We start from the raw sequence: 12,384 nt of genomic DNA, 5'->3' as shown, positions 1-12,384 counted from the left end.
CACAGTTTAAGGGCTCAGTCCCACAACACAGGTGCCACTCCAAATATTTGGGTGTCCAGGGTACCTACCTTTTTACTCAACATGGCCACAATGTTAAGTCCCACAAACTTCCCTTTCTCTCATGTTGGATAATTTTCTAAAATTACAGGAATCAGGAATATACTTTACTTACTGTTAACAGTGTAGTAAAAGATACTACCCAGGAAACATTTTACCTGGAAGAGGCACATAGAGGGAGCTATGAGGGAAGAGGATGTGTGGAACATCAATGCCCTTGATGTGTTCGCCGTCCTCGAAGTCCTCTGCATCCAGTCACTTTCAGCTAGGTTTCTGGTATGTTCACATGATTAATTAGCTCAGTGGCTCTTGATGTTTAACTCATTCTCTCCCTTCTACCTTGCCCACTGACCTAGGAGTTGGGTTCAACATTCCAAGCCTGGGGGGGCAAGAAGGGGGCACAAGCAATGTATACACATGTAAGTAAATGTAAAAATGATTTTAAAAAATTCCAAGCCCCATACCAATGACAACTATTTGTGAATAATTTCCAAATTTTAACCTTCCAATCATGCCTTTGTTCCTCTGGCCACCAGAGCCTTCCCCATGCAGGGTTTATCTACTGGTCCACCTCCAGTAGCTACCTCCTCAGGATACAAATACAGTCTTTCCATCCAGAGATTACAAAGCTTTACAAGTTATTGGTTCAAAATTCTGACTGTGACTCAGTATTGTAACTTGCTGTGTGTCCCCTTAGTGAGAAGGTCATATGTCAAATTATGGAGAGTAGCAGAAAAGAAAATGTTCTGGGCAAAATATCCCTGGGCTGGGGGTGTGGCTCAAGTGGTAGAGCACCTGCAAGGCCCTGAGTTCAAACCCCAGTACCACACACATAGAAATCAACATCCCTTCATGATAAAAACGCAGAAACCCAAAACAAACTAGGAATAGAAGGAAAAGACTTCAACATAATGAAAAGCATATGTGATAAACCTATAGTCAACATGATATTAAGTGGGGAAAATGGATCCAATTCCTATAAAGTCAAGAACTAGACAGGGATGTACACTCCACTTTTTTGCTGTGTTTTGGATCAAACCCAGGGCCTTGTTAGGCAAAACTCACTGAGCCCTTCTCTCCACTCTTATTCAAAATATACTTGAATTTGTGTGTGTGTGTGTTACTGCAGTTTGAACTCAGGGCCTACCTTGAGCCACTCCACCAGCCCGTTTTTTGTGATGGGTTTGTTTGAGATAGGGCCTCACGAACTATTTGCCCAGGCTGGCTTTGAACCATGATCCTCCTGATGTCTGCCTCCTGAGTAGTAGGAGTACAGGCATGAGCTACTGGCACCCAGCTATACTTGAATTCTTACTCAGACTAAGAAAGCAAGAGAAAGAAATTACAGGGATGCAAATAGGAAAGTAAGAAATCCAATTATCCACATGGATATCCACATGACCAGTGGGTCATACCTGTAATTCTATCTACTGTGGGGCAGAAATTGGGATGATTGCATTTTGACAGCAGCCTGGATGAAAAGCTCTCCAGACCTGTTCTCAACAGACAAAGCTGAGCATGATGGTGTATGTCTGTCATCCCATCTACTGTGAGAAATATACATAGGAAGATTGTGGTCTCGGCCAGCCCAGGGGAGAAAAAGCAAAATGCTGTCTCGAAAATAACCATACACTGGGTGCCAGTGGCTCATGCCTTGTAATCCTAGCTACTTGGGAAGCAGAGATCAGGAGAATCGCTGTTTGAAGCCAGCCCAGGCAAATAGTTCATAAGATCCTATCTCGAAAATACTGGGACTGGTGGAGTGGCTCAAGTGGTAGGGGACCTGCCTGGCAAGCATGAGGTTTTGAGTTCAAACTATCAAAATAAATAATAATAAAAGTTCAATTACCCATATTCACAGATGATACCCTATATTTAAGACTCTGAAGACTGTACCCCAAAACTCTGTGATCTGAAGACTTGGTAAAGAACCAGCATTTCTTCATTCATGTGGTTACATTTACATTAATTTTCACTGTGACTTGCAGAATAGGGAAAAGAGAAAAGTGATGGTAATAATACTGACCAGCCCTTTCAATCCCCTGGAAATCATATCAGATGGAGGTCAGAATACTTGTGACAATGGGGGGAGGGGCAGCAACAATGCCCCCCCAGTGACAGTTGTGAAGTTGAGACCAGGTCCACAGTATTGCAAAACAATCCTTTTTGCTACCCTGGTGTCTACACTCTGCATCCGAGTGGTTCCTCAAACTCAGATGCCATCGTCTTCCATGATATGAGAGCAGTACTGTGCTAAAAGCTGAAGATTGTAATTAAGTACAATTTACCATACAGTCATTTCTCTGGAAATTGCAAGCCTTCAATAGACTGCAGAATCTCAAAATACCCACATGAGAGAAGTTGTGCCAGTGAAATTGTGTTCTAGATGAGGCAAAATAGTCATTATAATTCCTATTCTACCGTGGCCTCTGAATCTTATGCCCTGCCTTTGGTAAATTAATGCATTATTTTTGTGCCTCATTTTAAATGTCACTTGGTCAGCAAGTTTCCTTACTCCCATTTCAGTTAGCCATACTACTTCCTTCTTGCAATTTTCAGAAGCAAGGAAATCCTATCTAGATCACTTGGATTTAAATCCTCAGATGTCCCTGCCTCACCACCAGGGATGGTCCTCTGTGGTCTTCATTTGAGCGGTCAAGGTGTGACTCTCAACTTCAGCCATGTGTTTTAACAAGGAAAATGCAGGTTTTCTTGTGAAGTGTAGGGGTGCAGGCTGCTTGTCTGAGTTTGTTCAGATGTTCACTTTTCTTTCTTAATTCCTGTGTAGAATGCCGCCAGCATGTAACCTCAGTTTTTCCTTGCATTTAACAATGTACTTTTGTTTGAGTGTTTCATATTTTCTTGACTGAAAATAAAGAGATTGAGAGAAAAGGTGTGAGAAAGCCTTGGCCATGAGGTCTACTGCCTCACTTCATTTTCCTGATCTCTGATGTCCTAAGTCCTCTCTCTGTCATCCAGTGTGGCCTGTCCTGGGTAGGCACCCCTCCTTCTCTGAGGCCAGGCCTATCCCAGTGGGACACTACTTCTGGATTCCCTGAACCCACTTTGACCTCCATTTCCAGGAGGAAGATGCATAAGAGCCCACTGAGTACCATAGGAAGCAGGTGTTTATTGTGGAGGCAGAGTGAGTTCAGCCAAAATGCCACTGTCTTCCTGTCAGGGCCAAGTCTTCTCCCGGGGAGGACAGGCTGTGGCCAGGATCTGTGTTTCTCCTCATTCAGGCAGGGGATCACTTCTGTTACTCAGGGTCAGGGGAGTGGTTAGGGTCAGTAGCCAATCAAAGATGAAGAGACTGCCTATCCAACTGTCCAATCAGGTCTATCTGCAGGAGGAACTGAGTGCAGTGTAAGGCACCTCTGTATTCTGAATCCTATACCTGCTGATGTGCAAGTCCACAGGTGGCTGGCCCCCATGGCTCTTTGATCTTCAAAGTTTACATGAGTCATGGGAACCATGCTGGGACACCCCTGAAACAGAAATGATGGCTAGATTTCCTGAGTTGGGAACCCACCCAAACCAGCCATGGCCAGGTCCTCCTCATGGTTCAGCTCTAAAGTCTGGGTCCCTCCAACCTGGGGGTGACTGAGCTGATAGCTGGGATCCCAGAGTCCTGCCCTGTCCTCTCCTGTCCCTGTGTGGGACTTGGCCCCAACTGAAGCCCTCTGTGAGCAGCTGTGACCCACTGCCCCATTTCTCTTCAGACTGTGTGCAGTGATGCTCGAGGAGAATTGGGAGACAACATGGAGTATGAGGTTCCTGCGTGGTTGGAGTCCCTGACCCCTCCATTCTCCCCACAGCAGATCCGATTTCTACATGTTTGGAAGCACGATCTCAAATTTGCAAACAAAATCCAAGGGCTCAATGCTCTATTATGCCTGACAATAAATCTCAAAATTTCCCATTCCTTCCCCACATTCATGAAACTCATTGGAAATGGGGATTCACATTCCCTGTGTTTGGGGTTCTAGTGGATTGGGACACATAGTGATCTCTTTGATGTAATTGTTACTGTCTTTGGGTTAATGCTAGACAGTTTAAGGAGAAAATGCTGGTTGACCTAGGACATGAATATTTGAGAGGAGGGGGTCACAGAGGCAGGACAGCCCCAAGTGCAAGGTCTGCATGGTCTCAAGGGCGAGGCCGAGCAGGGCTGTGCTTTCTGGGGAGGAGCAAACAAGGAGGAGAAAGAAGGGGGAGAGGAGGGGTGATAGAAAGGACAGCATGAGCTCCTGGGACAGGGGATGTGTCCCTGAGGTTACCTGTCCTTAGTACAAGAGTAAATTAGGGGTCCTGTGCTGGCTCAGGCTGGCGTGGTCAGAGAACACAAGCCTGAAGGGAGGAGAGAAACTTCTGGAAAGTTTGTTTCGTAATTGCTTTGTTTCTCCTGATCAGCTCAGTTCATTTCCAAGACAAAGAATAAGAATTTGGAAAGTAGCGTAACATGTCAGTGGCTCACACCTGTAACCCTAGCTACTTGGGAGGTTGTGATCAGGATTGTGGTTCGAAGCCAGCCCTGGAAAATAGTTCAGAAGACCCCCATCTCCAAAATAACCAGAGCAAAATGGAAAGTGTAGCCCAAGTGGTAGGGTGCCTGCTTTGTAAACGTGAAGCCCTGAGTTCAAACTCCAAAAACACCAAAAAGAACTTTTCTGGAGTGTGTCTGCTCTTGTGATAAGTAAGAACTGTGCTTTGCTTGAGGGGAATGGGGCATATTTCTCAGCCCTAGGGTGTTTCACCAGAGTGCAAAGGACTGGTTCTTTCATCACTGCTGTTTGCCAGGATCACAAGTTTGGGGAAACTCAGCATCGTCAGCTGTTTTTGAGTCCACTCAGGTAAAGCTCTCTACTTAAGACCTTATGAATATTGGTCTCACTTCATACATACAATTAAAAACTTGGGAATCAACATACACACACGTGCAGAATGCCCCATTATATAGCAAGACCTTGTCAATCAAGCCTGTGAATCACCCTAGCTCCTCCTGCAAAGATCACCCAGATTTTTCCCTCTGTTTGTCCTTACAACTTATAAATTGCCCTTTGAACAGATTGGGGTTTCTGTGCCATCTGGCCAGAGCCCACCACTGTCTCTTGCTGTGTGTCCTCCTCACTATACTTTCCTTTCCCTTTCAATTAAACGTCACTACTGCTTTGCAATCTGCGTCTCTTTTGCAATCTGCAGCCTTGCTCTCAGCTGCTTTTCCTGTGAGCCATCACCCAGATGTCAGGAAAATTCTTTGAAACCCTGGTCCTAGTCCTACAGAATTACTGTGGGGTGGAAACTTTGGAAGCAAAGCTGTGGATTCCCTATGGGATCTCTAGTATAATTCCTACATCTCTTTTCTTGAGGGAGTTGATGAGATCCTAGTTCCACCTTTGTTTGCCTTTGTCATTCAGCACATTTCTCTGACCCCACTAAACCAGGCATTTTTGGATCAGGAAAAAAAACATAATTGGTTTCATGCACAGAACAGAGCCCTTTATCCTGGAATCTCTTGAAGAGGGGTTGGAAGTGCCCTTGGAGCAAGCCAAAAGCATAAGCAGTGTTGGTGCCAGAGCCAGAGATGTCTGGCCATAGTTGGAGTAAAGTGGAGGAAAGCCTTCTGACTCCAGGATTGCTTGAACACCTAAAGGAACACCCTGAAGCTTCCTGGAATTCCCACCTCCTCTATGGGATCCTGTTCTTCCATCTCCCCTTTTCTTTCCACAGGCCAGTATAGGGGACAGCAACCCCCTCCCAACAGATTCTCTGCTTGGCTGTACCCTTAAACATTGGGAATGCTTTGAGCCCACTAACCTACTTTAAAAAAATGGCAAAAGGATGATTTGTCTAAGAGTAGCACCCCTTTGCCAGCTTCAAAGCAAAAACAGGTGATATAGACCTCCTCTCCCTCAGCAACCCCCAAAAAGATTTTTTGTGATATTGTCTCTCAGGGAGAAGTAGAGGCAGGCTAATAACAGGGAAAGAAAAAACCCAGGATGGGAATCAAAAGGTCATCCCCATGCTCCTTGTCTCCACCCAGTACCATCCTCAGACATCCCTCAGTTATAAATTCATTTTCAATTGTAAATTTCTTTATAGATGTAAAAGTTCTCCTGAAGATAAGGGAGTATATTGGCCAGTTCAGGCTGGAAATTGCTCATGCCCGATAAAGAGAAATTTGTCCTCAATTTGATCTGTGAGGTAAAGCCCTCTACTTAAGACCTTATGGATATTGGTCACATCTCATCCATACAACTAAAACCTTGGGAATCAGGATAAGCGCGTATGCAGAATGCCTGTGTTATATAACAACACCTTGTCAATCAGACCTGTTGATCACTGTAGCCCCTGCTGCAAAGTCTGCCAGATTTTTCTGTTTGCTCTTACAGCTTATAATTGCCCTTTGAACAAAGATCAGGGCGTCTGCCATCTGACCAGAGCCCACTGCTCTCTCTTGTCATGTGTCCTGACTATGCTTTCTCTTTCAATTAAACTTTGCTGATGTTTTACAATATAAATCTCTGACAATTCTTTGTTTAAGAAACAAGAAACAAATCTGAGAACACTCAGAGGTAACAGCAGGGTTTGTCATTCTTGGTCCTGCTGACATTAAGAGGTAGTGTCAGGGTGTCCTATGCATTGTAGGGTGTGGAATAACATCCCTGACTTTGACCTGCTAGATGCTGGAACACATCTCCTTCAACTGTAACAACCAAAGTTGACTCAAGAAACTTTGAAATGTCCTGAGGCGGTAAAATTGCCTCCAGGTGAAAAGCACTGTGATGCATGAATGGGGAAAGACCTGGCTTGTACATTTCCCAGTACTTATAGTAACTACCTGTCTCTTGTTTACCTGTCTTTTACCCATCTGAATCTTATTGGGTCTGTGTCTCTGGAGAACCATGGCTAATACTTGGTTAGAGCCCCAGTATTTCTCTGTGTCATTCAACCAACCCTCATGGGAATGTCTCTAAGGCAAGGAAGAGCAAAGGATCCCTCTCCATATTCTCCCTCCTTCAATGCCTTGATATTGACCAGAGGGACACCCTCACTTGGAGTCAGTTTAAGGTCCTTACCTAAAGAAACTCAGATTCATAAACCATTTCTCTAGTAGGCTACCATGTGATTTTTTTGGATAAAACAGTTTCTTTATTTTAAGTAGGTTTATTTATTCTCACTTTGAGTATGCAAAATACAAACTCCACAAAATGTTCAATGTTTTTACTTTGTAGTTTATAAATATACAGAATAGCAGTTTGCTTACATTTATATTATATATTTATTGAGGCAAGGAACTATATAGAAAAACATTTGTTCTGCTTAAGGGATACTTGGGAATAAGCCATTGTGCAAATTATTATACATCCAAAAACCATAGTGTGTAACGGATTGCCTGCATAAAAATGTTAAAGAAGGAAACCAGGTGTATTTACCTGCTTAGGTCATACATGTAGATCAGAAGATAAAAAGAGATTCCTTGTGAAAGTATGCAGCAATCTGAGAACTTTGACTTCCTCATTTGGTATCTGTAGGACCAAGACTGCAAACACCATCATTTTGGCTATTGGAACACATTTTCTAACAGAATAATGGCTTTTAGAGAGCAAAGAGGTGGGGGGAGGGGAATAGAGGAGAATGATGGAGGGGGTGAAGTCAACTATGATATATCGTAAGAACTTTGGTAAATTTCATAATGTACCCCCAGTACAATAATTTTTAAAAAGATAAAAATTTTTAAAAATCGAAGGCAAAGAGAATACAAGGTGATCCTTATAATTAGGTTGCCTTCAAACGCAATTCAAGGAAATTCTGGTCTTCCCTCTCCCCAACTCACAGATCTAATTTATACCCTGATATCCACAACTTCCAGTCACCCCCCCTTAACATTTTGTAAGTCTAGACATGTTCAAGTTGATTTAGAATTGGCATGATAAAAGATCCAGTCTGAGATCCTAACTGTTCTTTGATTTTTGTCTTTCGTATTCCTCCTTCCTCTCGATTATCCATTCACAAACTGACTTCTTGAAACCTTGACATGATTGCACTGCTTGCCAGCTGGGCTCCTCCCCTCGTGGGAAGACAGTGTAAAAGGTTAAAAAAAAATACTGAATTGTAGGCTGGCAGGGTGGCTCTGGTCCTAGAGAGCCGCCCTAACAATCGGGAGGTCAAGAGTTGGAGACCCACGACCACCACTGCTGACCCACGGGCTGCCGCGGGCGCTCGGGGACGCCTTCCGCCGCTGCGGCGAGGGTGCACCGGGTCCAACGAGGGCCGCAGGAGCTCCGCCACCGAGCCTCGGGAGGGACAATCAGGAAGCTCCGGCCCGAAGCAGTGGGGGTGCCTGAACCCCAGTCAATGAAGATGAAAGAAAAAAAAAAGATTTAGAAACAAAGTCCCAAATTAAAAAACCCCAAATTGCCCGACATCTCTTCTTTGAATTAATATAAACGGGAGATGTTTAATTTTAAAAAGTTCCTTTCCTTTGTTTACGAAAGTTCTTAGAAAACTTACAAATTCCTAAAAACAATCAGCAAGACGATTAAGTCGGTCGTGTGGCCTGGTTGCGCTCTCTTGACTCAGCGGTGTCCCCTGCCCCGCTGTCACTGCGGCTGTCACCTTGGCGCAGGGGCTGGGGCGGTGGCACCAGGTGAGAATGGCCGCGGTGGTGGCGCAGAGTCCCAGGGGCGCCGCGGAGCGGGGCGCAGGGACAGGGGGCGCCCGCCACCACCGCAGTTCCCCATGCTCCCTCAATGGCGCTCGCTGTCTCCGGAGGGATTTCCCTATGTGAGGCTCTCTAAGCCTGACCTTCACAGATTTTCTTCATGTGTGCACGGTACAGATTGAATCCAGCCAATGTCTACGTGCCCAATCCAAAATGCTGTCCTGAAAATGCTCCGACCCCCACAAAACCCAAGTTACAACTTCAGAAAGACAAAGCACCTGTCCACATCTGCACCTGGGTCTCCTGCTCCATGCTGCTCAGCGGATTCTCACTGTCAACACTCCTGCTGAGCTTCAGGACCCGAGCAACAGAGGGCAGCTGCCAGAAAGCGCCCAGGGGACCCTCAGTGCACGCCCTTTGCAGCCTAGGATGCCTTAGCTTGCTTGCCAGGCGCCGGTGGCTCACTCCTATAGCCTACTTGGGAGACTGAGATCGGGAAGATCACTGTTCGAGGCCAGCACAGGGAAACAGCGACATCCCATCTCCAAAATAAGGAGAACAAAATGGACCGGAGTGGTGGTTTAAGCGGTAGAGCACCCACTTCTCAAACGTGAAGCCCTGAGTTCAAACCCCAAAAAGATGGCTAAGTTTGCAGTTCTGGCCTCAGGCCTGTTTCCTTCACTCAAGGTTATTCACCTACTTCAAACTAGCACTGTAAAGTGTATTGAGGGAAAAAATCTCGGTGTTTGGGAAAGGAACCAATAGTCCTTGATCTATCTTGTGTCAAATGCATTAAAAAAAAAAGGAAAATAGTAGGACACCTTATTTAGACCTTAAATCTTGCAAATAATTCTTTGATAATACAGAGATGCTAGCACACTATTATTTTCCTGTAACAAATTCTTAGGTAAGAGAACTAATCAAATGTGAGCTTTCCTCTTTTTCCTCTGCCCCATGGACCCCCTTGACCTTCCTAGTTCACGGTTGTTACCAGGTGCTGTGTCTGGGGATTGCATGTCCAACTTACACATTTAAAATTCTCTCTCTCCTTTCCTGTCCTACAACCAGGCAACCAGGATGCATCTGGTCATTTCTTTGCTTTTTTTTTTTTTTTTGCAGTACTGAGGCTTGAAACAGGTTAAAAATTAGTGGGGTTAATTAATGCAAGTTTAATGGGCTGGTATTTCTTTGCTTCAGACTGTATTCCAGAACAGAAAGGATTAGGGGTGGAAGTCTTTAATCAGTGCTATTGCCTTAGGATGTAGCTCTGTGTAGAGCTCTTACCTCCCTAGCATGCCCAAGGTCCTGGGTTGCATCCCCAGCAGCAAAAAAAGATCACAGTTATTTCCCAGCATTATAGTCCCTGAGCAAAATTTAACATCATTGATTAGCCATTGGATTTTTGATTCCTTGGAGTGGATTCCTCAAAGTATGACTTGTGCCAATTGAAAATTTGTTAGGAAAACACCTTTGAATTCTTCCTACTGGAGAGAAGATTTATGAACTTGAGAGTTTATTTGGTGTGTGATATTGAAATGTTTTCTGGCAGGGTGCCAGTGGGTCACACCTGTAATCCTAGCTACTTTGGAAGGCACAGATCAGAAGGATCACTGATCAAAACCAGCCAGGGAAGATAGTTCTTAGGACACTGTCTTGAAGAACCCAACCCAAAAAAGGTCTGGCACAGTGGTTCAAGTCTAGCCTGTCCAGCAAGCATGAAGCCCTGAATTCAAACCCCAGTACCACTAAAAAAAAAAAATGAAAAAAGAAAAGAAGGTTTTCTCCCCATTTCTGGCACAGAACTTAAAATCCTTGGAATTTCCTGAGCCATATGTCTTTGTTTCTTTAGCATAAGCCCCTTTTAGACTAATGAGATGATTCAGAGTGCCACCCCTCTACCAACCACTTCCAGATGAGACTGGTAAGAAAATAGAACGCATATGCTTTATTTGGACGTGCTTTGCACTGTCCCCTACAGTTGGAGCAGTGCAGTTGGACTGAGCCCAGGACCTGTGCTGTCTTTGCTCATTTTGGGTGGTGTCAGTTATTGGATGCCTGGTTAGTGTTGGAGAAATGGTTGGTCTTCCACAATTGCCACACATTTGCTGTCAGAAGTGATGTCACAATAAGGTACCACAGGGAACATGCGACTGCCTGTGGCTGAAGGTGTTGTCAGAATTGAGCTGTGGAGGAGGAGGAGCCTTTCATGCTGGGGGGAAAAGTAACCAGGGGATCTGGAGACCCAGACGGAAATTTCCTGGCTACTCAGGTTTTCTTGGGGGTTGAACTTAGGACTTAACCTTTGCCAGGCAGGTACTCTAACCACTTGTGCCGCCCAACCAGCCCTGTTTGCTTTGGTTACTTTTTGACACAGGTCTCAACTTTATGCCCAAGTCACTGTGATTCTCCTGTTTATGCTTCCTCCACATTGCTGGGATGACAGTTGTGCACCACTGGGCCCAGTCACTGGTTGCGATAGGGTTCCCTGAACTTTTCTGCCCTGACATATCCTCGTAATGTCTGCCTTCTGAGTAGCTAGGATTACAGGCTTTCACTGCTCTGGCTGACAAAGTTACTCATATTGTCCCCAAGAGCTGATGCTTCATAAATTCATGTATCGGATGAAGGAATTGCTAGTTGGTAAATTACAGGTAGCCTCATTTAATGGAAAATTTTGATGGTATATGAATTTACCTTCTGACCTGTTGTAGATACTTACTTACTTAGTGTGCAGCTTGCCAGCACCTGAAATGATCTAATTTGTTTATTTTTGTCCATCTTTTATGAGGCAGCATCTCTGTATGATTATGTCTTCCTCTTTTATATCTTCTTGTTATCATCTCTGGAGTTAAGGGTTTTTGGAGACAGGGCCTTGCTATGTTCCCCTTGAACTTGCCATGGTACTTTCAGCCCCTGGAATTCTGGGATAACAGGCATGTACCACCATTATATCTGACCTTTCATGTTATGTTAAATTACTCTCTCCTCCACTCTTACTTAGTCATTCTTACTCACACTTACACACACTCTTGTGTCTCATTATTAGTGCTGGATAAATGACATTTTTTTAAATATCTAAACCAGTTTTTGGTCATTGATATATAGCAAAATGATGGATTTGTTTTGGTGGACCTGGGATTTGAACTCAGTGCTTCGTGGTTGCTAGGCAGGTCCTCTACTGCTTGAGCCCATTCCACCAGTCCTTTTTTGTGAAGGGTTTTTTTTGAGATAGGGTCTGAGCCAGTGGCACCTAGCAGATTATATATATATATATATATGTATATGTGTGTGTGTGTGTGTGTATGTTAAGCTAGTATCATAAACTACCTGCCAGTCCATATAAATTCCTTATAAATCATTGTTTGTAATTTTTATATTTGATGTGCCGTCATTTTCTAGTGACCTGGGGCAAGGCGGTGCATGTGTGTAATCCTAACATTTAGGAGGAAAAGTCAGAAAGATCATGAGTTAGAAGTTACTCTGGGCTACATAATGAAAGTGTCTCATAAAACCAAAGAATAAAATTCCAGGGGACAGCAGTGGCCACTGACATCCAGTTCAGTTATAATCCTGCTGCTATGTTTCCATCCTGTGGAGGACAAACCAGTGCTGACTGTGTTGACATTGTCATCCTGAAGCCTGACTTTAATATTCATAGATGC

The sequence above is a fragment of the Castor canadensis genome, chromosome 14, assembly GCF_047511655.1.
Source record: "Castor canadensis chromosome 14, mCasCan1.hap1v2, whole genome shotgun sequence".
Lineage (NCBI taxonomy): Eukaryota > Metazoa > Chordata > Mammalia > Rodentia > Castoridae > Castor > Castor canadensis.
The sequence above is the reverse complement of the archived record's forward strand: the minus strand, read 5'-3'. Positions refer to the sequence as shown.